Genomic DNA, 23,681 nt, shown 5'->3' on the forward strand with positions numbered 1-23,681 from the left:
AGCAACTGATAGCAGAGAGTCTGAATTCTCCATCATGTTTTACACAGGAGTTTCAAATACCCTATTCAATATTTTTTTTATTTCAAATGCAGTGGCTGAACATTAAAACCACATAAGAAAGAACATTCTTTTTAAAATAATGCCTTTTGTGATTAAAGTTGTTAGTTATATTTTTATTTCAAGTATATCTTCTGGACTGAAGAACAAGCAATGCTTTGCAGGTAGTCATAATGGTGCATGGGTGACTAGAAAATGAACAGTCTCTTCACAGCTCTTCTGTGACACATCTGATTTGCAGATGTTAAAGAAAAACTCCTAAAATAAAGTTTATAAACTTTACCTTGAAACATTTGAAGTCAAAGTGATTAACTAGAAACCCATATTTCAACTGATAAATGCTTCCTTTCCTCTCTTTTTTTTTTTTTATCTATCAGTCTTTTACATGCATTTGCTTGATTTGTTCTGATCAACCTACAGAAAGCCATAAAAGGTGAAAATGTAATGAAACTTTTGCCATTCTACTTCCTTCCTTAACTTGTCTTCATTTGACCCATTTCTTTTATAAGAAATAAGGTCCTTTTCTCTACTTCCTTCATCCCAACATGTGAAGTATGTAGAATTGGCTACCAGCTATTTGTTGTGCAAGAAAGATAGATGGGAGGAGAGATTGTGGGAGGGAAGATATAACAGCACCTTAATCAGAAAAATGTTTCATCCCAAAGGTGCGGAAAATAGCAGTTGTGTTTCAGTACTCTTGCCAGAATAATTCAGATGTAGGGGATGCATAATGTGATTCTCAGCTATAAATTGCATAATTCTGCTGGCATTAGTAGGAAGACATCTATTTATTTGTTGTTTCACTTGTTTCCTGGTGTTGTGGTTTTTAACATCATTTTAACACTAATTTTGAAAGAGGAGATGAGGCTTCACTTGATCCCTCAGTTAGCAAATACTTGATTATTCTTGAGTACCACTTTGATTCTCTAAATGTACACAACGAGTTGATCTGCTGTATACAGCAACTCTTGGTACTTATAGCAAAGGTAATTTTGGCAAGGCCATTGCTGACATGATGGAATGACTAAATTTGAGTACAGCAGTGAGTACTACTATCTGTAACCACATTAGTAAGTTGCAACTCACTTTTTAGATTATTACTCCTGAAAAACTGTTTGGGATATTCTTTAAAATCATTAATACGCTCACATCGAAGCAAATTCATTTCAAATTTAATGAAAATCCCGTTGTTATTTATGATAGTAGGTGAAAAGTTCAAATGGTTTTCCAATATTTAGCATGAAGAAAATTCATAATAGTCTTTGGAATCCCTGTGAAAATGGTTATGTAACTTCCTTTCTGTTACATAGTGGTGTCTTTGTCTAAGATGTCCAACAGTAGTGTTCACAGTAAGGAGTGTTATCCCATATACCTACTGCATGCTTCCCTTGGGAATTCATTTCAGTAATGTTCATCATTATGCACCAATTTTATATGTTGCCTTAATGGTCAAGGCTGCTCAAACTTGGGTGCTCTCTTTCTTGCTACTTCCACTCAGGAAAACGAGAAGGACTGATACTTTGCTGTGTGCTTCGGAATTGAAAACCTCATTGGGTTAACAGGGTTACCGTTCCCAACCCAACTGTCAATCTCAGTCCCTTGGAACATCGGGTTTCACAGGTCAACCCACAGCTTGTTAAGCCATTTCAACAATCTAGAAGTAGTAGATGTTTAGTTAAAATCTTTAAAATCTTTATGCTGTGCAACTTTCATTACATTTTATCTGTTTCCCTACATTCCTTCTTAATATTACTGCCCTCTAACAGAATACATTGCTCTAAGAATGATTAGAAATACCCTTTACTCTCCCCACTGCAACCAATTGACCTCCAAACAGCAACAAGAGAGATCTGGAAAATAACCTCTCTCAAATTTAAACTCTTATTGTAAGTCTGAGTTCTTCCTGGAGCTAGGAGTCACAGTAAAAGGTCAGTGCATTGATACAGGGTATATTAGTGAACTGTACCTCACGTTAGCCCAAAACCTGTAGTGCTTGAGGTAAAAGGAGTGATAAAACGGCTATGAAAACTTTCCTATCAGTATACTCGTTATGTGGGAAGGATGCTTTTGTGATGATACAGGGAATCAAAGTAGTTATTCACAGATTCATTTTTGGTCTAACAATCAATTAATGACCCCAGGTCACAGAACTCTATTTTTTAATACCTCCTTATCTCTAAGCAGCTTAGGATAGTGATGGCCTCTTGGTCTTTTTCTTTCCTTCATTTCTTCCTTTTTTTTAAAGATGTCAAATGTCAAGGAAATTTATATTTGGGATTTGAAAAAATCTCTGCATCTTACACAAGGACTGGCATGCTTTGATTAATTTTGATATGTTTTAATTGACAGCAGTATAAAAATTATTGCTTATAGTAATATATCTGAAATGCTTTCAGTAGCCTGGTAACTTGGCAAGGAATTTACCACTCACATATTATTTAGAGCTGGAGTCCAGCAGAAAAACACTTTATTTAACATGAAATGTGAATTTCAGTTTTGGTTCGGCATTGGGAATTTATGCCCTTGCAAAATGCTATCATAACATTTGCTCATAATTCCATCCTATGACACTTGTGCTTGTTGAATTCTGAATATATACAGGAATGAGAAATAAATTAAAAGTTTGTCCTGATTAATAAAGAATTCACTATTACTCCAAATTAAAACTCACTGCTTAATTTTTCAGAATGTGTAAAATCTATTCCGTATTATGTCAATTTAACTTTTAGTTTTTAGTTGATATTAATGTTTGAAAAATCTTACCTACAGATTACCAGTCTTCCAGTGTAGTAAATTAATTTACAGTTATGCATCCGTCTGGAATTTTAAGGGTTAGTTTTAATTGATTTTTTTTTTATTTCTGATATTTTCTTGGTGGGTTTTTTCACAGCTATACATTTTTTTCCTAAATTGGAGGTGAGACACCATCCTCTATATGCCTTGTGAGGATTGCCAAGTCAAGTTTCTGCCTTATAGCTTTCATTGCGTAGGTCATTGTGAAAATATTTCTCTCCTCTGAATGGATGATTCATTATTTAGGGCTTTAATTAAGAAGTTTTCTCCTAACATAAATATCATCAATTCATAAAGTTGCAAATAATACCCTTAAACACTGGTAGTGCAATTAAAAGTAATTCCTGAAAGAAGGTACAATCACTACTTTTAGTATAAATCGCTTGTATGTTTCATGGAATTATTTCTATTGACCTTGTTCATAGTACCACCAACTGTTATATTAAAGTTCAAATCAGAACATATATGACCAAATGAGAATTTTTACTGGATTTTTGTGTTTTTCCAGACTTATATTTGACACAAGAGTAGATTGTCTTGTTTGAATATGACCTATAATGTATCTGTTGCAGTGACTGAATCAGATCTTAATTTTACTTTGTCTGATAGAATCAGCTAATTATTTTTGTGTAGTGTCATTTTATCTGATAACAGCTTTGCTGACTAGAATTTTAAAAGCTTCATCTTAAGAAGTAAACCGAAGTGGGAGAACATCACTGTTTTCAATGATAATATAAAAACTTTCAACTTAAATTCTATGTGTCTTCTCTCTTCTAATTTTGTGTGTTATCACTTCACAAGGATCAACATTATTTCACTATGCTGCCTGGACTTGGTGGGTTAAAATACTTCTGCTATACTGACTAGCCCTAAAGTTCAACTACACGTTGTTATCCAGGATAAATATAAAGTCACTAAATATTTCTACTACATCGTTTGTGGTTCCCTATCAAAAGTGAAAGAATTACTTTTTATCCATTTTCTTCTGAACTTAGGCATTCCAAAATATCACTGTCATCATTTCTGGACACTGCATGTGAACTCCACCTGAAGGAAAGTTTGGTCAGAAGAATGGTCAGAATAGGTCAATGTTATGAGGGTTACTGCATTTAAACTGCTATGCAGCTGAAGAGTCGATTGCCCCTACCTCATGAAAATGTTTATATTTCTCTTCTTCTTCAACTTAAAACAATAGTCTGGAGGATTGCATAAAATGTTATTTTATTTACCACTTTAGATTGGCCATATCTATTACATATCATTTCTCCAGGAATTCTATGAGCTTCACATTAGTTTCTTTCAAAATACAGCTTATTTACATTGATAACTTTGAGTAGCTGCAGTCTCTAACTCAAGGATTTTTGTTGCTGACATTTAAATTTGGTGAATAAAACACTTGAGTTGTGATATGGCTGGAGTGTGTAAGATAGATAGGCCAAAGATCTTTGAAAATGAGAACCAGACTATGAATTGAAGCTGATATTTCACGGGCCACTTGAATACTAAGCAAGGGACAGATGTCTCTTATCCTACCTTGTTTAGCTTTGAAGACACACAGCCAGCCAAATGATTTTCCAGTCAATTAACACTGCCTCTTAATTGGCTGTATTTTTCCCGCATACTTGGTGTAGGATGGATAGCTATACACATTTGGTCTGATGTGCCACAGTTGTTTCAGTGGCCTTGATGATAATGTCAACTTGCACAATGACAGTTGTTGATAGGTGATACGACCTTTTAAATATAAAGCTGTGTTTGACTATAATTCTAAATTTTAAGCTATAAAATTTACATTTATAGACTGAGAGGAACATCACATCAATAATTTTTTTAATTAACTTCTTTATAGTAATTCATTTTTCTATGTTCCCTTGAGTAATGCCTGCTCACTCCTACATCTGTTGAAGCTCTTCACCCTGCAGGCAACTGTCACAGAGAAGATAGACACATAACAGTTACATGCTAAATGATTGGATATATTCTTTTTAGGAAAAAAAGTCTCCTCCAAAGTAAATTGTGTCATGGATAATGTGATATGTTTTCATCTTTCCCCATTATTTTTTTTAATTCAGGGACAAGCTTTTAGGAGAACTTATCCTAGTGTTTTAAACATTTTAACCTTGAAATTCTCTTATATAATGAATGAATAATTTCATGTTAATGTGCATATTGTGGGCCCCGTATATAATGTACCTGATGTATCTTCTGTTTAGGGCTGATTCTTTATAGCCCTAAAAACATTTCATGCTTAAAAAAAAGAGGAAATGTATTATAAAAGACAGGTCTGTCTAAAAACTTATTCACAGTACTAAAAAGTATTCATCAGTAAAATACGTTAAAAGTTCATATTTACCAATACAGTCCATCTAAATTGTCATTTCATTGCCTAATAAAATGTAGGATGCCAGCTATCTAGTATTTCTGACACGTGACTGAAATATAGAATATATTTCTTGGAACATTATTATAACAAAACTTTCAGATGCTTTGCTAATTTCTAAATAAGATGTATTTATTATATCTGTATGTATTATATTTCTTTTTTAAAAAAACCAGTTAATCTATTGCTGAGAAGCTCTGAATGTCAAGTATTAAAATTGCAACTTAATTTGAGTCTTTGAAACATAACAAAAAACAGTGGGAGACTTAAAACAGATAAATATTTTGATATTAAGAAAAACAGGTGTTTTTTTAATTTTTATCTTATAGTTCACAAACTCTTGGTGAGACTAGTTATGTTGGAAACAGTGCTCCTTTATTTTTGTGTATGTTGCTTGAAACCATTTAGGGTCCTAATTAGAGATCAGTAGAACATACAAATAACAGGAAAAATTTTGGGAATCCTTAGTAAAGGTCTCAATATTTTAGGACATCTGAACTACACAGACTTTATTAAGATGAAGAAGAAGAGAAAAACAGAGCTGCAGCAAACTCTTTGCCTTTCAAAGACTGAAAATTATACAGTGAATGAATTATCTTGTATGAAATTAATATTCATTTCAAAATACATGATGAGGTCCCTTTTGTCTCATCCTCATAATTTATAAACACTAAAGAAAATGTTCCATCATATTACTATGGGACAGCCTGTCTCTTTCAGTCTTCTTTGAGCTTTGAGTCATATTTAAATAACAAATTTGAACTTGCTTGACATGTAATTCTACCTTAAATAAGCCATAATATTTTAAACACATTTTCCAAAAGTCTTTGTTACATATCATTGCAGCTCAAATATCATGCCTGAAAAGAGTTTTGGAAACTTTGACATTGTCATCTGACCAACCAAACCATGTTTGAAATTGTTATCACTACTGCATTTGTAAGTGAGCTCAAAGCTCACTGCAGACAACCTGACAGGCAGCTTCTTGGAAGGATTGTGTCTTAGTAACCTTAAACATGGCTTTTCCTTTTGAACACTTTAGTAGTTGAGATAAAGTGGAAGCATTTTGGCAGCCCTACAGCCTTTGATCCAGGCTGTGAGTAAAATAGTACTGAAATGCCCCTAGTCCTGAATTTTATAAACTATACTAGGATGACAGTTGTCTGTCCTTTCCCCCTTTTTCCCCTCCACAGTTAGTACATGGATTCCATTTGAAATGCAAACTTCATGAGGCAAATTAAAACACTAATCCTAAAGTGCTATAGAGGCCACCATAGAGATAAAAGAGTAATATATTTGTCTTACTTCCTATACTTGCTGCAGTTTGCTCATTCTCTTTGTAAAGTTGTAATATACAATTAAGCAAATGTCATGAAATTATTATGAAAATACTTCAGTATTTCCTTTTGCATTTCAGTAACCATTAATATCACAAAATTAATCCTAACTTTTAAAAAAGGTGTTACCCAGGGAAGTGGTGTATTATTCAGGACATGGCTTGTCAAGGGCCTTGATAATATAATCTAACACCTTCCACAACCTAGAGCAAATATTGTCTGGAGTGCCCTTCCAATCTAGTGTTTTCTGTGATCCTAGGATCTTCTCCATTCCTTTTTTTGTTTCCCATCACACCCACTCTTGTTTCTCCCTCGTTCTAGCCCCAGCCTCAATGTGTCCTGAGCAGCTGTAGTTTTTATTTCCTCCTAAAACCTATGCTCAGCTACATGTTCCATGGTTATTCTTCCCTCAGCAAATATTATGACTGTGAGATATCCATTTACAAGACTATATGCCACCACTGTGTCACCTCTAAGAGGACATGGGAGGCAGGCTGAGCGAGTCCTGATCTTGCCCCTGGTGCTTGTACCTAGGTCTCTTTTATGCGTGTCCCTTGGCTGGTAGAAGGTAGTTGACAGGATGGAACCGAGAACCCAACCAGGCACTCTGAGAATTCAGGTTCAATCCAACTTCATAGATTCTGTTCAGTGCAGTACAAGATTATGACCAGCTCAACTTGGACAAGAAGGTTGTCAGACCCACCTGTAATTTGGGCAGCTGTAATCTGCTGTCACTGAGCTGACAGTGTCACTATCGATGTTGTATACATTGCCACAATTAATATGTCTGACTCTAAGAGAGCCATCTCAGTGTCTTCTTTCCCATAGTGCTGGCCAGGATCTACAAATATGTTGAGCTGGGTTGAAAAGTCATATAGACAAGGCTACATCATGAAGAAATTGAATCCTATTCATTGTTTTAGTAATCTCTCCTCTCCCCTGCACAGTAATTTCTGCAGACTGCATGACATTCAGACAGTGGAACTCCAAACCATGCTGCAGAAAAACAAATTTTAATTAATTGCAAACATTTACTATTTACTTCCATTTTCTTGCCATTATGTCCCATCCAAGGGCAGAGTTCTGTCACAATGAACAGCCACAAGTGAGGAGAAGCTCAGTGAGTAATGATCTAAGCAAGCTGTCCAAGATCTTAGTAATTGGATTTATCTGGATTTTTTTGTGGATCAAAAGAAACAAAATCTAACGACTTCACTGGACTTGACTACATTGGAACTAGTATAGAAGTGTTCTCATTGCATCACTCCTAACAAAATCCTAAAGGTCCCAATCCTGATCTCAACAAAGCAATTAGGACTTAGCTTGATTAATAAACTTGATAACCTATTATGATCAGTTTAAAGCTCATGTTTCTTGACAAAAACTAACCTTTTTCTAGAAATGTTGGTAGGATTTCCATCCCTCAGAATTCATCCCTGTGTGGGTATGCATGAGCTGGCAACAGCTGTTGACACGTGGATAGACCTTCGTTCTGCTTACAGGACTTGTGAGGACTGCTTATCAAGACGGCTCTTTGGTGTCAATAGATGGTTGTTGTGCCACCATAGCCTTTCTCTCCCCTAAGCCCAAGTATGCAAATAAAACTCTGTGACTGTAGCTGAAGGCAAAAGGCCAGACACTTGCCAGAAATGGAGGTGAGAAATCAAGCCAAGGAATCTCAATCTGAGTGGAGAAAACTGACCTCTAGCCTGGTCCTTTTTTCTCCCTGGCAACAGAGGAAAATCTCCTATTAATATTCCCAGACAGGCATAGCCAAAATGTTAGGAGAGCATTATGTTTTTGTGCTTGTCTTTATAATATAATCTTGATTTTCAGGTATACTGTTTTTAATTGCAGTGCAAATTGCAATATTTTAAAATATATTAGTGTATCTCAACAATATTCTCAAATTACATTTTGTTTATTATAAGGAAATAACTGTAATATTAAATTACTACCTCTGGTTCAGACTTTCAAACTCTTATTTTTGTTACTAGACTGAAATATCTGATTTTCACAAGCAATGAAGGAACTCCCCCTCATGTGTTATATATTTGCTTCACATTTACAATTAAAGCTGCAAAAAGATAGTAAAAAAAAAAAAAAGCTCAGTTATTAATATCAATGTGTGTTCTTATGATTTTGGCAGCAAACAGACATGCTGAGTCTTCATTTGTAAAAATGAGGCTAAAAGAGAAGCAGCACTTCAATTTATGGCTAGACTGGACAGGTACAGCATCTGAGTTTTTAATGTTTTTGAGCATGATACCATGTATGGAGTTGATTCAATGAAAACTGCTATCATGAATAATGACCTTATGAAGTCTAGTCTTCCAAAAATTCATTGAAAAAAACCTTTAGAAAGGTATTTGAACTAAGAGTGCCTGAGATCACAGCACCAAGTTGCTTTCCAATGAATATTGTGTTAAATTCAAAGCTTCCATGCTCTGTGAGGTTGACTGAAATTTCCTGAGAGACTGCTTCTCCCTACGTGGTCATAAGCATTTGCACAGCTGCTAAAAGTTTTTGGCAGCTGCCCACAACTGTGGAATAACATCTGGACTAGATCTAAGTAGTCATAAATTTCAGTATCTTCAGAACAAATCAGTGAAACCTACTTCTCTCACCTAGCAGTACCAAAGCCAAAAAATAAGCCAATCAATTCCTGCTGTCAGGAGGGATGGAAAGAGAAAAACAGAGACTCTTTTGTCTTCTCTATAGAAGATATGTAAGATGCTTTAATAATTTGATAAAGGAACAGAATATAAATTTAGAATATAAATTTGAATAGCTAAAGCCTAATCTGAAATATAAGACAAAACCAAAGGAGTTAATTAAATTTCAGGGATTCAGAAAATAAAGCCTTGCTTGATTTAACTCTTAAGGACAAAATTTCAAATTAGATTTTTACAGACTTTCTTTGTTCACAATAATGTTTTCCTAAGGAGAATCACGTCTCTTAAAAAAACTGCTAGATTATTATCACATTTTTAATTGCAGAGTTGAATAAAGTCAGTAAACAATAGTATGGTTTGCTATGCAGCTTGCCCTTGAGTAACTCATAATTTTGGAGATAATTAAAATTTAAACTTCTAAAGTGAATCTGAATCCCACATCTATGAAATATATAACTTTATATATTTCATGAGACTTTCTTGATTAGGTTGACATTATACTATTGTTTGAAATGGGCCTCATAAGGTGAAATTGAGATGCTGAGAATAAGAGGAAATGTATAATTTATAAACTCTACTTAATAAAGCATATGTTAAGTACAGCTCTGTGTGGAAAAATCTTTTAAGGTTATTTATAGTTTGATTTATTATATTAGAGTTCTTCTTAATAATAGAGTTATCTTACCATTGTAATTGAGCTTATCTATCAAGATTACAGAGGACATTTTACATGTCCAAAGGAAGATGGCAAGGCAGAGCTACGAATCAGCAGCAAGTACCAAAGTTAGGATGACAATCAATACTATTGAACCACAGCAGTTTCTTAACTTAAATTTTCCAAATCATTTGAGTCTGGATATATGCTTAATGTTTGTCCAAATCAGAATTGCCAGTCAGATAAGAATGACAGCAACATCAATTGCTCAGAGTTTTTTAATAATGATTTCCAAAGCTATTGAGTCAGCCAAGAGAAGATGAGAGGAAGAACCCACTACTCCTGGACAGCTGCATATAGAGAACAGATATTTGAGGAACAATCTCTCTGCATAAATAATATCTGTGTAATTCAGAGTGAAGCAAAGAAGACAGTCATATGACCTACTGATTGGTAGTAGAAATGTTTTCAGTCAGACCCTGACATAATCTTCTTTAGCTCCCAACAAGCCCAGGTTCCTACACATGCCATGCTACAGCTTCTTTTTCTTTGTCAAAAGTTTGGATCCCTATACAGTAGTGCCATCTCCTCCCTATCTCAGCTTCTGTAGGCACCATTTTAGTTTGGAACTTAAAAATCAGATTTTTAAAGGTATTTAGTCACTAAGTTGCATTTAATCCATTGAAATCAGATTTTCATGTTTCATATATTTATCTAAGAAATTCTTCAAAAATTAAGTGTAAAGTTTCTGTCAGGTCAGACTTCATGTTGGCATGTAAAGCATTATACTGAGTAATGATGAAATATTTGCCCAATAGTAAAATAAAAAAAAAAAATGCAGTTGAAAAAATTAAGGAGAGATACAGTAGAGAGGAAAGATACAAACTTTGTGTGGAAGAAAGTTAAACAGGTTATATTTGCTTTTCTCTTCATTGTTTGTTCTGGAGCTATAGTATCAGCTCCAGATAATAATATTTAGAAATACTAAATTTTAAAGTATTTAGAAATACTATTTAGAAAATAATAGTATTTTAACGAAAAGAATGAGAAGGAAGTAATGTGACAAGATGTGAAAATTTGACCAAAATTTTGCTCAGATTTTGGAGAGTGGAGGAGAAAAAGAGTTGAATTTTCCAGGAAATCTACTGAGAGTTTCTTTCTACTAGTTCTTTTGCTTTGAAGATCAGGTAATGTCATCTCAGGAGGTGGAACAATGCTGTAAAAACAGGAAAATTGAAGACTAAATATTATTTTTCATTGATTCATTGATTGTGTAGGAAAAGAGGGTTTGCTGTTGGTTTTTGAGGGGGTGGGGTGGGGGTTGAGTCATTTGATGTGTTATTTTTATGGTTCACTTTCAAAACTAACAATTATGCAGGATTAATGGCAAGGAATCCTGGATGTAGTCTCCATTAGTTTGTCTATTGCAAAGAAAAAAATCCATTTATATGAAAATTTATTAATCAGATTTTTTTTTCTTCTGCATTGCTTTCAGCTGGTTAAGTATATGTAACATTATTGCAATAGAATCTCAAACCAGAACTCTCCTTCTCATATTGTTTCAGTAAGTTCAGCTGCATAATCACAGAGACGATCATAACACAAGGGTGTTTCAATTATGCATAGTAAAGTGACTCTAAAGACTTTTAGCAAAGCACAGCAGGATCCACAATTAACAGAAGCAACTAGGGGGTTTTGATCACACACAGTTTTTGTAGCAAAAGAGTGATAAAACTGTGGAAATCATGACAGGGTCTTTAAAAGGGGATTTTGGAAACCAGAATCACAGCTGAAGCTGAATCCTTTGCCCTCCTGCACTACTATTCTCATCTCTACATTTTCCACTACTAGATTGATATACACTTACATACATTCTATTATGTTCCTGTCTACATCTTACCCCCACCTCAAAAAAATCAGAAAACAAACTTGAGGCCACTACCTATAAGTAAAGTTCTCAGGCACTATTTACACTATTAATACTGTTATTTGAACATAGAATTCAAAAAATTTTAGTTTGTGGTGCATTCAAGAAATATTCCCAGCATGTCTTAATCAATTCAGTAGGTAAAAATATTCAGTAGGTATCAAAAGTGAATAAAAAAATACATATGGGCCATATTCAGTAGACATTAGTTTCTTAAAAAAAGAACTTAAAAAATCAATACACATATTTGATACTTTCTTTCCCAATAATAAAGTCCTGTTTTACTAGTCCTCATGGTCCTAACCAACAATAATTTCTATGTTGTGAAACTATTTAGCCTCTCCTTCTGTTTTAATTGAATGAAAAGCAGTTAAAATGTTACTATTCTTCCATGCTAGTAGTGAAATAATTTTGGGGAAATTCTTTGAAGTTCTTGTGAAAAAAGACTTGTGTATGTCATATGTTATCTGATGAAACAGTAGTACAAGTCATTTAAAATTTGTGAGAAAACAAATTTGTGCTATTGTTATCACTCCAGATTATATTTTTACCCCAGATTATGGGATCACTCATTTTTTTGATCTTTGTAATTTACTGACTTCCCTTAACAACAGTACTACTACATAATATTGAATACATTATTTAAATAAAGTATTTGGGAAGTGAGTTAAGGCTTCTCAGGTCTTATCTAAATCTTACTGAAATTGAAAATCTATGGAAAAGACTTCTGAAAAAGATTTTTGGAAGTGAGCATCAAATTTTTCGTCTTTCTTTTTGAGGCTGGCACAAATTAACGTTACTAGAAATAGGTTTTTGGATTTTCTGTAAAATGCTTTCTAATCCTTAAAACACTTTTAAATTGATGGCAGAGTTTAAATTGAATGTTACTATAAATATCTGCATAGAAGTAGAAGGAAAAAGAAAAAAGATTTTTTAAACCTAATTCTCCAGAAATGCATTGTATTTTCAATCTGTATCTATTTAGATGAGTCTTTTGAATCAGAGGACGAGGTTCACTTACTGTGCTTCATGTATATGTCATGACCTCAGTTCTTCATAGTTCCATTCCACTGAATGGTGGATTCCTGGTGGAAAATTTAGACATGTTGGGTAGATTTAGCTGAAGATATTCATCCTCTGGCAGTGAAGTAGTTAGCTGCATTTGTATTTGCTGTAAGTGTAATTAAGTTTCAAAATTAACACTTTAACACTTCATTAAAATCAGTGGACAACATTTAAAATTCTCCTCTGATTTTCCATTATTTTGGGCTGCTGATTAAATGAATGATACATATTGAGGACTTTATTTTAGAACAGAAAATAACCTTGAAGTCAATAAGCAAATTCTTGAGATCCATCCTTGGTCAGTCTTCATTCATATTCATGGCTATGTGACATATTATTTACAGTAATATGCATTTATTCAATAAATATTAAAGACTTTAAGTTTGATGTCTTATTTTATTTGTTTAGGGGTTTTTATTTTGTTGTTTTGTGGGGTTTTTTTTGTTGATGTTTGTTTGGGTTGGTTTTTTTTGTTTTCTCCCTGAAGTGAAGGGGAACACAGCTTTGAAATGGGGTGGGGCAGAAAATATCTTAATATGAAGACCTCTGTGATTGTGGCAAGACTTAGATGTTAAGTAACAGACTGTCCTTTGGAATTGTTTTTAACTTAGAGTGTTTGATTAGAAGTTTTTGGATAAAGATGAATGATAATCATATTTGAACTAAATGAATATACTGCCTCATGAGAGTATTTGGAGATTATCACTGCCACTTCCAAATGAACATACATTTCTCTCATGTAACTCAAGAAGTATTTGTGTTGTCACACAGCAGTGGAGCACAAGAGTTTTGATAGACTATTTGTTTATTTTTTCCCCACAAATCCTTTAAGAAATTTTTCAATTACAATATGAAATTACAATATGGTTATAATCTTGAGATCCAGAATTACAGTGACAGTGCTGTTATAAAGGTTGTGTGTTAAAATGTTGGAAGATATCTGAAAGAAAACACAAATTGCCAGAAAAGTTACGTATCATAATACTATGAAATAAAACTGAAATTGAAGCAGAGAGGTTAAAAAACCCCCAAGAATTGCAACTTATTATACATGATAAATTCCATTATATAATACTTGATGAGTATTGTGCCTGTGCCTGTTTATAGGGTGAAAATTGAGGAACTTGGAGATACTGGAATGACAAGAAACATATAAAGGAACCACAGAAAAGGGGAAATTCCAAGAGCTTAATAACACCACTGGAAAAATGCCAGAGATGTATTTAAAAAACTCCTATCTACAGGCTGGAGAAATTATTCCAAGGAGCCTTAGGTAGCAATGTATGTATTGGATCATATTTAACTATGTGATTTTCTTGTGGGTAAATGTTTTCATGAGCTCTATTCTAATGTTTTACAAGTAAAGTAAATGTATGAGGGCAGTATAATTTATTTTCTAATGAGGGATCAAGTAGTTTATTTCTATTGTACATGTTATTATAGTGACTGTAACATGCTGTGAGAGAGCAGAATGATGAGCAGTCACATCTTGCTAACACATATTAGATGATAAACAGATGGAGACTATGGAGATATTCCATGTTAGGACATGCAGGAAAAATTATTTCACAAGTGTAATTAGCATAAATTACTTTTTAAAAGCTTTGGGGTTCTTTTGTTTTGGTGTGGTTTGGTTTGGTTTGGTTTTTTTTTATAGTCTCCTCCTCTGCCCCGTAATAGCCATGACCTTGGAAGCTTGAGTCCTCAAGATCAGCTACAATTACGATGGGTGGATGAAGCCTTAGAGGTTAGAAGTTTAGTTTGGAGAAGTACCAAGAAGTTTGGATACTAATCTTATATTTATCCAAACTAAACCTTGGAGGTCCCTCTCCTTCCTCTTCCACATCTTTCCTCCTTCTACCCCCAAGACTGACTATGTCTTTTTTCAGGCTTCAGGCTTGCACTGACACTGTCCTTTCACACTCGTCTTGGAAATTTCACATCTGGTATTGCTTTATGCTTCCTGTTATTTTAAAATCACATACAGTGGGATCTCCCTGAGTCAGGGATTTCTCACGAATGCTTAGCTTCTTGCCCTAGTGAAGTCTTAAGTCTGGTGAGATTTGAAATGATGAAAAGTGAGACAGAATTGTCAGGGCCATTAACTGAATTTGATAAAAAATTTCTGTTCAATTTAAGGTCAAAAAAAGGGTTGATGAGACCTCCAGTCTGATCCCCTGTGTAAAGTAAGCAACAGACTTTTAGCTCCTGATTGCTGCATTGAATCCAATAATTTGAGTTTTACAGAAGTATATTTTCCAGCAAACCATCCCGTCTTCACCTAAATACAGCATGAGGACTCCTCTCATCCTCGGTGATAACTACTCATTATTTTTTCTAAAAATTGACTTTGTCCTTCTTCAGCCTCTAAATTATTTATTTTGTCATTCAATATTGAATTACTTGTCTATGGTATATGTTTGTCAATGGTTTGTGAGGACACTTGATGATACTATAGAAATGGAACTCAAACATGGTGAAGTCTTAAGATGGAAATTTTTTCTCTTTCCGTAAAAACGATAAACTCATAAACCTGAATGAAAATAAGAGGCAAACATTCAAGTAAAAGGGTCAGAAGCTAAGGAAGTTGTGAGAGTCAAAAACATTGTGACGGCAAAAGGGAAAAGTGAGATTTTCTTCTCATGCTTATCTTTACCAGGACACACTCTATGCACCAAACTGGAATGACTGCGTTTAACTTTTCTAATGTCTCACCTAATTGCAGCTCCTTATTCCTGCAAAATCATATCTGTAACTTTGGCTGTACATGATTTGAATTGGTTCAGTCATCAAGTGATACAGATAACTTCCCATGACTGCCTGTCTTCATTATTTACGAGTGTGCCAATCTTTGTGTCATCCCATAAATTTTATCAGCTCTGATTTTATCTTTGCTTTTCATAGAATTGATAAATATTGAAGGGTGTCAAGCCTAATATGAACTCCTTCTGCAACTCAGAAGCACTCTCAGTTGACTAGGATTCCTCACTGCCTGCTACTTACTGAGATGTCAGCCTATTCTAAACCTACCTGTTTTGATTTAGCTTGGTGAAATTGTACCATGTTAAGTTGCATTGCTAGGAAGGAAGCAGTAAGAGACGTATTCAGACAATTTCTAGACCCGTTTAGTATTCAGGGAAGTGAAAGGCTAATTGTGTGGCTGAAAACATGTGGAAAACATCATGGACTGGATTTTCTTATGGACCTGTCTGGGTCTGAGACAGCACTCACAGGTTAGTCCCATACAGTCTCACATAACATCAAATGCAGCACATACCTTCAGCCTGAGCAGAGTAGAAGAAACTGCTGTTCCAGCTCTCACAGCTGACCTAGGACAGAACAGATGTTCTGCATTTCAGTAGTAAGGAAAACATTTTGGAAAACCAAATGTTCTCACAGCATCTCATCTAAACAAGTCCTACTAAATGCAATTTTTTTTTTTCTGGTGAATTCTCTAAAACAATTGCCCAATAAAAGGGAGAAATTCTAGAACTAGATATTTTTTAATTACCTGCCCGTGGATTCCAGGTAAAGATGACATATAAAGTAACCAATATTACTACATTATGTGTAAGTTTATTCTTGAAAATTCCTGTGAGAGGAAAAAATAAAAAGAAGGGCATGCCAATAACCAAATAATCTCTTTCAAAATATCTGATTTTTTTAATGCTGTTGAGAATTTATAGATTTGCTATTATGTTAACTTTTATTTTAAAGGATCACTGTATTGATCCAAAATAATCATATTAAATGTTCATGTAAACCCTATCAAAATGACATTGCCTATTAGAAAAACAACTGGTGTTCTACACAGCAAGGCTTTGAGGAAAATGCAGACTAAGTACGTCCACTTGGGATTTGGTAGCCACAAAGTGACTTGGACTTTGGCCAGAATATTATAGTAAATAACCTTTATTTTATGAAAAATGCCATGGGATTTTTAATGACAAGCCAATCAGGAGGAGCTGAATTTTACCTCTCTTCCAAAAACAGCTTAATGAAACTGGAAAAAGTTTACTCTGTTTACTCTGAAGGAGTAAACTGAAAGGAATTTTTAGAAACTGAAGGAGTTTTTAGAAATGTGCCTCAGTGACTCCTCTAAATAATATTTCAGAAAAAATAAAAAATTCTCTTTTTGCTTTTTTCTTTTTTCTATTAATTCATAAAAATGTAGCTATTTATTTAATATGCTGATTTAAAGTCTTTATTAGCAATAACCTTGTTTAAAACTAAACTGATATACTTTTTGACAAAATAAACACACAGATGTTCAACTTTTTAAAAAAATATTTTATCTAATGTGTGCAAATATTTTATTTGCAATGCTATTTAGATAAGCAGAATAGAAGCTCAATTCATATGCTCCATATTCATAAATAAAATGAAAATTAAATTCATATGAGCTTATGAGCTCATGTGATGGATTAATAGATTTTGTTTGGATATGAAGTTGCTACAGATATCAAGTTATCCTTGCAACTATAGAACTGCTCTCCTGCACTAGGGAGTAAAGCTCTTCCTTTATCCCTGAAATACTCCGAGCAATATCAGTTTTCTCAGTTGCTGTGTAAGGGATCCATAGCTAGTCCTTTATATTTCATTTCCATTTCCTCATCCATAGACTTCCTTCAGGCTATGAATATGGTAGGAAGTGTTATTCCCACTCCCCTCTTTTTAGTTTCTGTTTTGCAGAATCCTTTGGTTTAGGGAGAAGTTTTGGTCTTATGCATGTTCCCTGCCACTTGAAGCCACTACCTTCTGTTCTTTTCTGTGTAGTTTCTCTTCCTACCTCTTCTGGTTTGTTCCACTTCCCTAGGTGAGGAGCAAAAGTGGAAAAAGCAGAGGTTTCCACTCAGTTGTAAGACAGGATGCACTCTGTGCACTAAGCAGAGAGATTTTCAACCACAGCTACACAAGGCCATCTTTAGAGCCTCAGGTGCCCCAAGCAAGACTAGGTAATCGTGCCCTGGGATGAGGTCAAAGTTGGTATAACAGAGAGTTTCAGAACCAAAAATGAAAGCTTTTGTATCTCAGTTCAGAGGAAAGACAACTATTAGAAGTACATCTCAGTGTCACATTGTTAGGCAGAGATGTTATTAACATCACTGATGTACATGTGTAGTAAGCCAGAGGCACAGAAATGCTTCTGTCTGGTTAAAATGTACACACTTGGGCAATGCCAGTGGACATTTTACACTTAAAGGGACAGAAGAGACTTTCTGTGGTAGACAAATGATCTCAAAGAATACTTGCCCCTATCAGTGCCCCTTCCACTTTGGTATCCCATGTGGACACTTGTTTAGAGTTCCCCTAAGGCTGACCCTGCAGCTAGAGTGTGTACAGAACAAGATTGCCTACTGTATGAGAAGGAGGAGCAGAGGGTTCAGGCCCCTAATCAGCAATGACATTTCTGTTTCCTGACACTGCAGAACGAGGAACAAGGGGTCATTCCACGTAGGAAACTCAAATGCAAACCTGCCAATTAAGGGAAACTTATAGTTAGAAGGAATGTCACAAGCAAAGAGACAGAAACACACAAGAAGAACAAAGGAATTTTTAAAGATAAGTGAAGAAAATAATCAAGAACTGACGCTCTAGGGAGTTAGAAAAAAAAAACCAAAAACAACAAAACAACCAAAACATACAAGTAAAAAACAAACTGCCACCAAACCCAAAGCATCTCTGCATGCCCTGACAAAATAGTCTTAAAATATATCAAATATCCAAAAAGAAAGTATGAAAATGAAGTTGCTGGGTATTAGATTGAACAAACCAGACATCAGAGATTATAGATGCTATAACATGTAAAATTCTGTCATAAAGGGTGGACAACACAGGACATAGGTTATCCCTATAAGACTAGTTAAGCAACTTGAACACTTTACCCTGAACCTTAAAATTAATTGTGAAAAAATTCAGAAAAAATTATTAACATATTCAAATGCACACTTGAAGAATGTAAAAATTAGAGGAAAGGGATAAAGCTCACTTTAAAAAAAATTTTTGTTTTTTAATTTGATAATCTCCTCTCTCTCCTTTTCCCTTCCTGGACTATTTCAATATAGTAGTACAAGTTCTTTCCTGCTATGAATATAATCAAAATTAGAAGAAACACTTGCCATATTCAATTATCTTAACTAGACTTAATGCTTGATATCGGAACAAAGACTGTGTACAATACAACTTGAAGTAAATAGTAGGAACTCACTTACTGTGGAAATAACTGAAAAATTGATCTTATGCCTCAATATTTGCATTTATGTTTAAATTTTTATAATTTTAAAAAATATAAAATTTTACAAATTCAAAAATGTTTTTTTCTTTAAAGACATTTTTTGTACTTGTTTCTCTCAAAAATTATGAAAACACATTTAAAATTGAAAATCATTAGATTTACAGTGGTTTAATGCTAAAAAGCACCTCTCTATATACGAAATACATACTTAAAGAATTCAGTGGAATTTACTGAGAATGGAGAATATGAATTTTTAAGAATTTGAAATTCAGTTTTGATAGGTTTTGATGTTTCAGTTTTGCAATCCTATTCCGTGACTTGCATTCAGAGATGGTTTTAATATCTTCTCGATTTTAACATCATCCACTGGTGTCAGAACAAAGTCCCAGAAGAACCTCAGGGATGTATTACTTGAGTTTTCTTTTTTCCAGTGTGAAGCCTTCATGAATGAGGCTTGATCTCAATGCCAGCATAAGATCCAGCACTCTAGACTGGTGATCTGTGACAGTATTATAATAAAACTTTCAAAGACTAAACAGAAGAGAAATAGCCTTTAATCAAGAATAGAAAATATTCAACTCCTCCAATTTATTTCTTGCAGCTCTGTATAATGCCAGTTTTCTCCTGGGGAAATTTCTGGACTGTATACAAAGATACTGAAGAAATGAAAACTGTTGCAGTTCATCACTTGAGTCTCTTTCCTTTCTGTGAGAAGACAACAGAGATGACACCACATATTTTAATGAGACATGGTCAGTTATTTAAACCCAAATCGAGTGTATAAATTTTGGTCTCTTTGTCTGAGCCCAGTCAAGTTTACAATTCAAGTATTTTACTTAGTAATTGTTACCTGTATCTCAAGAAAATAATGTTGCTTTTCTACTGTCTTGCATGACTGGCTTTGATTTTTGTTGCTAGAAAAGGTGGAGCTGCCTCAGCTAAGCAGAACCCTACAATAACAAATCAAGAAGGTATTTTTTCTATCATTCATAGCAAGGTGTTACAATGTTTACTTCTGTATTAGGAAGAAGAATTCAGCTGGAAAAACTCCCAGCTGCTGTCCTCCTGCCAGCTGACTTTCTGAGAAAAAAGATGCCCCTTCTTTCTACTTAGAGCATGTATTGATAATGGCAATGCAAAAGCTTAAAATTTAAATAAATTTCATTTTCTTAAGATTTCTATGTACTGCTAGGGAGATAATGAAAATTTTCCTGTTTGTATTGGACTGATTGTATGTCCCACTTTTTGTGAAACCTTTCTGATTAATGACTGAGTATATAAAACAGTACATTACGTTACAGTATGTAAAACAGTACATTAATCCTTCGTTTTACTTTTAAGGTGAAGAATTTAATAAAAAAATAATGCATATTTTTTCTCCTATTACAAAATAAAAATGGTATACATTAATATTACAGAAATAAGCTGGATTATTTTTTAAGGGAAAAATTAAGTATTGTTTTTAACATGACAATACTTAAAACATCTCTGTATTGCTAATGTGACAAGAATAACTCTATGTGAGTGAAAAAATAAAGATGGAATATTTTTAATTTAAGTTTAAGGCTGGTATCATTTAGGCTGGTATTAACTAGTTAAGTTAAAGAGGAAAATACTAATGGGAGAGGAAATATTATCATTGTAAGACAATAAATCTTAAAATGTTCTATTTCTTTAGTTGTTCATTAAGTGAAATAACTTGCACCTCTAGGGCCCTTTTCAAATACATGTGTATCTCAAAGAGCTATTGCACACCAGCACTGGAGAGAAGGTATGGAAAAGGAGCGTGGCAGACCTTGTAAACCAGCAACAAACTTGTCCCAGGCATTTGTGAGTCAGAGAATTGTATGCAATGTATTGCAAATAAAAGCAAACTCTTGATCACTGTCTTGGGTATTGGGGAAAGCAGGAATACAAGCAGTGTGTCAAATTCATACGTTCTCCCCTTCTCCAGAGTTCATTCCCCTGGTGTTCTCCAAGGGTTACATAGAGTTGATGAAAACTCCTCTGTGAGGCAGTGAGGTGAGGAAAGGAGGCTGAGGCAGGGCAGTCCTTCGAGGGTGCATGGATGCTCCCCTCGTCCCACCCCTGCACACCTCTGCTGAGGGGACCATGGCCTCCTGCAAAACTCTGGCACACCCCGAGGTGCTCATTTCTGTGCCAGAGCTGTTGGAATCCTTCCTGGCTAGCACACAGCAGTCCTCAGGCTCGTCCCATGCCCATCACCTCATGGGCTCCAGCTGCCCAGCCCTTGGAGCGGTGCAGCTGCCGTGGGTGAGCACAACTAAAGGTGTCAGCACTCGTTCTGGGGCACAGCATTAACATACCTCTGCTTCCAGTAACTGCTGATTTTTCACAATATATTATACAGAATCAGTCTGAACATTGTGTTTTAACAAGAACACTCCAAACATAAATCCTCATTACTTTTACAGAAGGTTTTAAACAAAATACATAATGACTTCTGCACCCTCTGCTCTCATGAGAAGCTCAGTTGACATCTACAGTGCTGTGTTAGGATTATATTATGCTTCATAATGAAACTGGAGAGTATTTTGTCTTATCTCTAAAACATTCTTTGGCTTAGAGAAGTCTGGGTTTCATCTTATATTTACAAGCATCCAAAAGAAAAAGAAGCTAAGTATCGTTTGTATCAAGCAATTTTATTTACACATACATTTATTATTGATGCATATATTTATAGAGCTGAGAGTAGACTAGGAAGCATATAATAAGTTTTCAAAAAAAAGGACATATAACGTACTTGTCTACAAGTTTACACTTGTGGTTAAAAAATCTATTGTACATTCTGAATTTTAATCCATTTATATGTATATGAAATGCTTTTCCTATATTTCAGACTAAGTGTAATCATATCCTTGTCTAGAAGCCATTTATAATTTTTTTGTATGCAATCAACATGTCACATAAAGGTGGACTATATTCAAGCAGCTGAATACTTCCTGATATATCTGTTAGGGATGTTCCAGTTTGGCTACTTGATAGACCTATACCTTATCTCAGAAAGAGAGAATATGTTGATATTTTCTATGCCGTATGTCTCTTGAGCTTGTTAATATGTTTTAGGAGAACCTGGCTATATCTTTACTGCAGCCACCAGGTGCTGTGGGTCACTTCTGGAGATGGGAGGATGGGCTGGAGCTTTGTTTCAGCCTCTTATGAGCACTCTGAGAGTTATTGGTGCTTTGCACAATCTTGCCCAAACAGATTGAGATATTGCAAAGAGGAGAGAATCAAAGATGTCAGGTCTTGTAGAGAAGAAAAATTATTGTGTACCCACTGTTTTCCCTATCCTTCTTTCTGCTCTTGAGAGGGACATATCACCGCCACCCACCTGCAGAACTACAAACTCCCCATTTAACTCTGAGGTATGAACCGGGAAATTTAAATGAGCCAACAGCAAAAAAATAGGTCAAGCTTCTCAGGCTTCAAGTTAAAAGGAAAAGATTGCAATCCCCGATCAAGGCTTTTTTACTGCTCAGCTTTTGTAGAAAGCAAACTGAATTATGCTTAAGAAGCAAAAAGGAATTAGTCCTGAAATTTCCCCCTAAAGAAAAAAAAAGTAAATAAGAATACCATGTTAAGGAATCCAAAAAAAAATTGTCTTGCAAATAATAAAATGTAATGGACTTTTTTTTCTGATATAATTTTCTAATTCTGTTTTGATGGATTCTGCACTTAGTAAGTAAATTTTTATGGTTTAGTGGTAGGATCAAGACATTAATAATACGTTAATTATTTGTTATTTAATTTTGAGTCTCTGATAAAAAAGGTGCAGAAAAATAAAACAAAAATATAAGACATGAATTAAAACTCAGTGGAGCCACAGAAACTACTCCAGATTTACATCGTTTTAGTAACAGAAGTAGATATTCCTTCTCTTCTCTGTACAAATTATTTTAAATTAAATGAAGTTTATCAGTTAAACTATAATGAATAAATTAAACTGTAACTTTTCATCACATCACTCACAGAAAAGAATTTTCCATACATAGCTGCTTCCATATAGGTGAAGACATATTTCTAAAATCAGTAAATGGAAACTTATACAATAGGTTGACATTTGTCAAGAGTTTTAACTACAATTTTAGTTCATTACCTCAATAATAAAAAGTTCCTGGGCTCTCCTCCTGGCTTCCAGAATGGCCTAGAGGTTTTGTATTCCATTTGTAATCTAGTCTGTTTTCTTGTAGCTACTCTTTTTTTATTATATCTGCTTCTGGAAATTATGCAGTCTGTTCAAATTCATCTTATATCTTATAGAAGCAATGTGTTTGATCTACTTTGTCTTAGAAGGACAAAAAATCTAACTGATTTTTTTTCTTCTGTGTCCAGTATGTAAGTACATAAAGATTCACTGAGGCAGTACTTTTGGTTACCCTGTGAAAAACTCATTTTTATTCAGCCATCCATGAAGTGTGATGACTAGCTTGAATGACAAGTTTGCTTTGTAAACTCTGTCTAAGTTATGTTTAGCAAATGAATGAAAACCAACCAAAAGATTATATTTCAAATGTTTTTTAACAGAATTAGAAA

This window comes from Poecile atricapillus, chromosome 2 (genome assembly GCF_030490865.1).
Source record: "Poecile atricapillus isolate bPoeAtr1 chromosome 2, bPoeAtr1.hap1, whole genome shotgun sequence".
NCBI classification, from domain to species: domain Eukaryota; kingdom Metazoa; phylum Chordata; class Aves; order Passeriformes; family Paridae; genus Poecile; species Poecile atricapillus.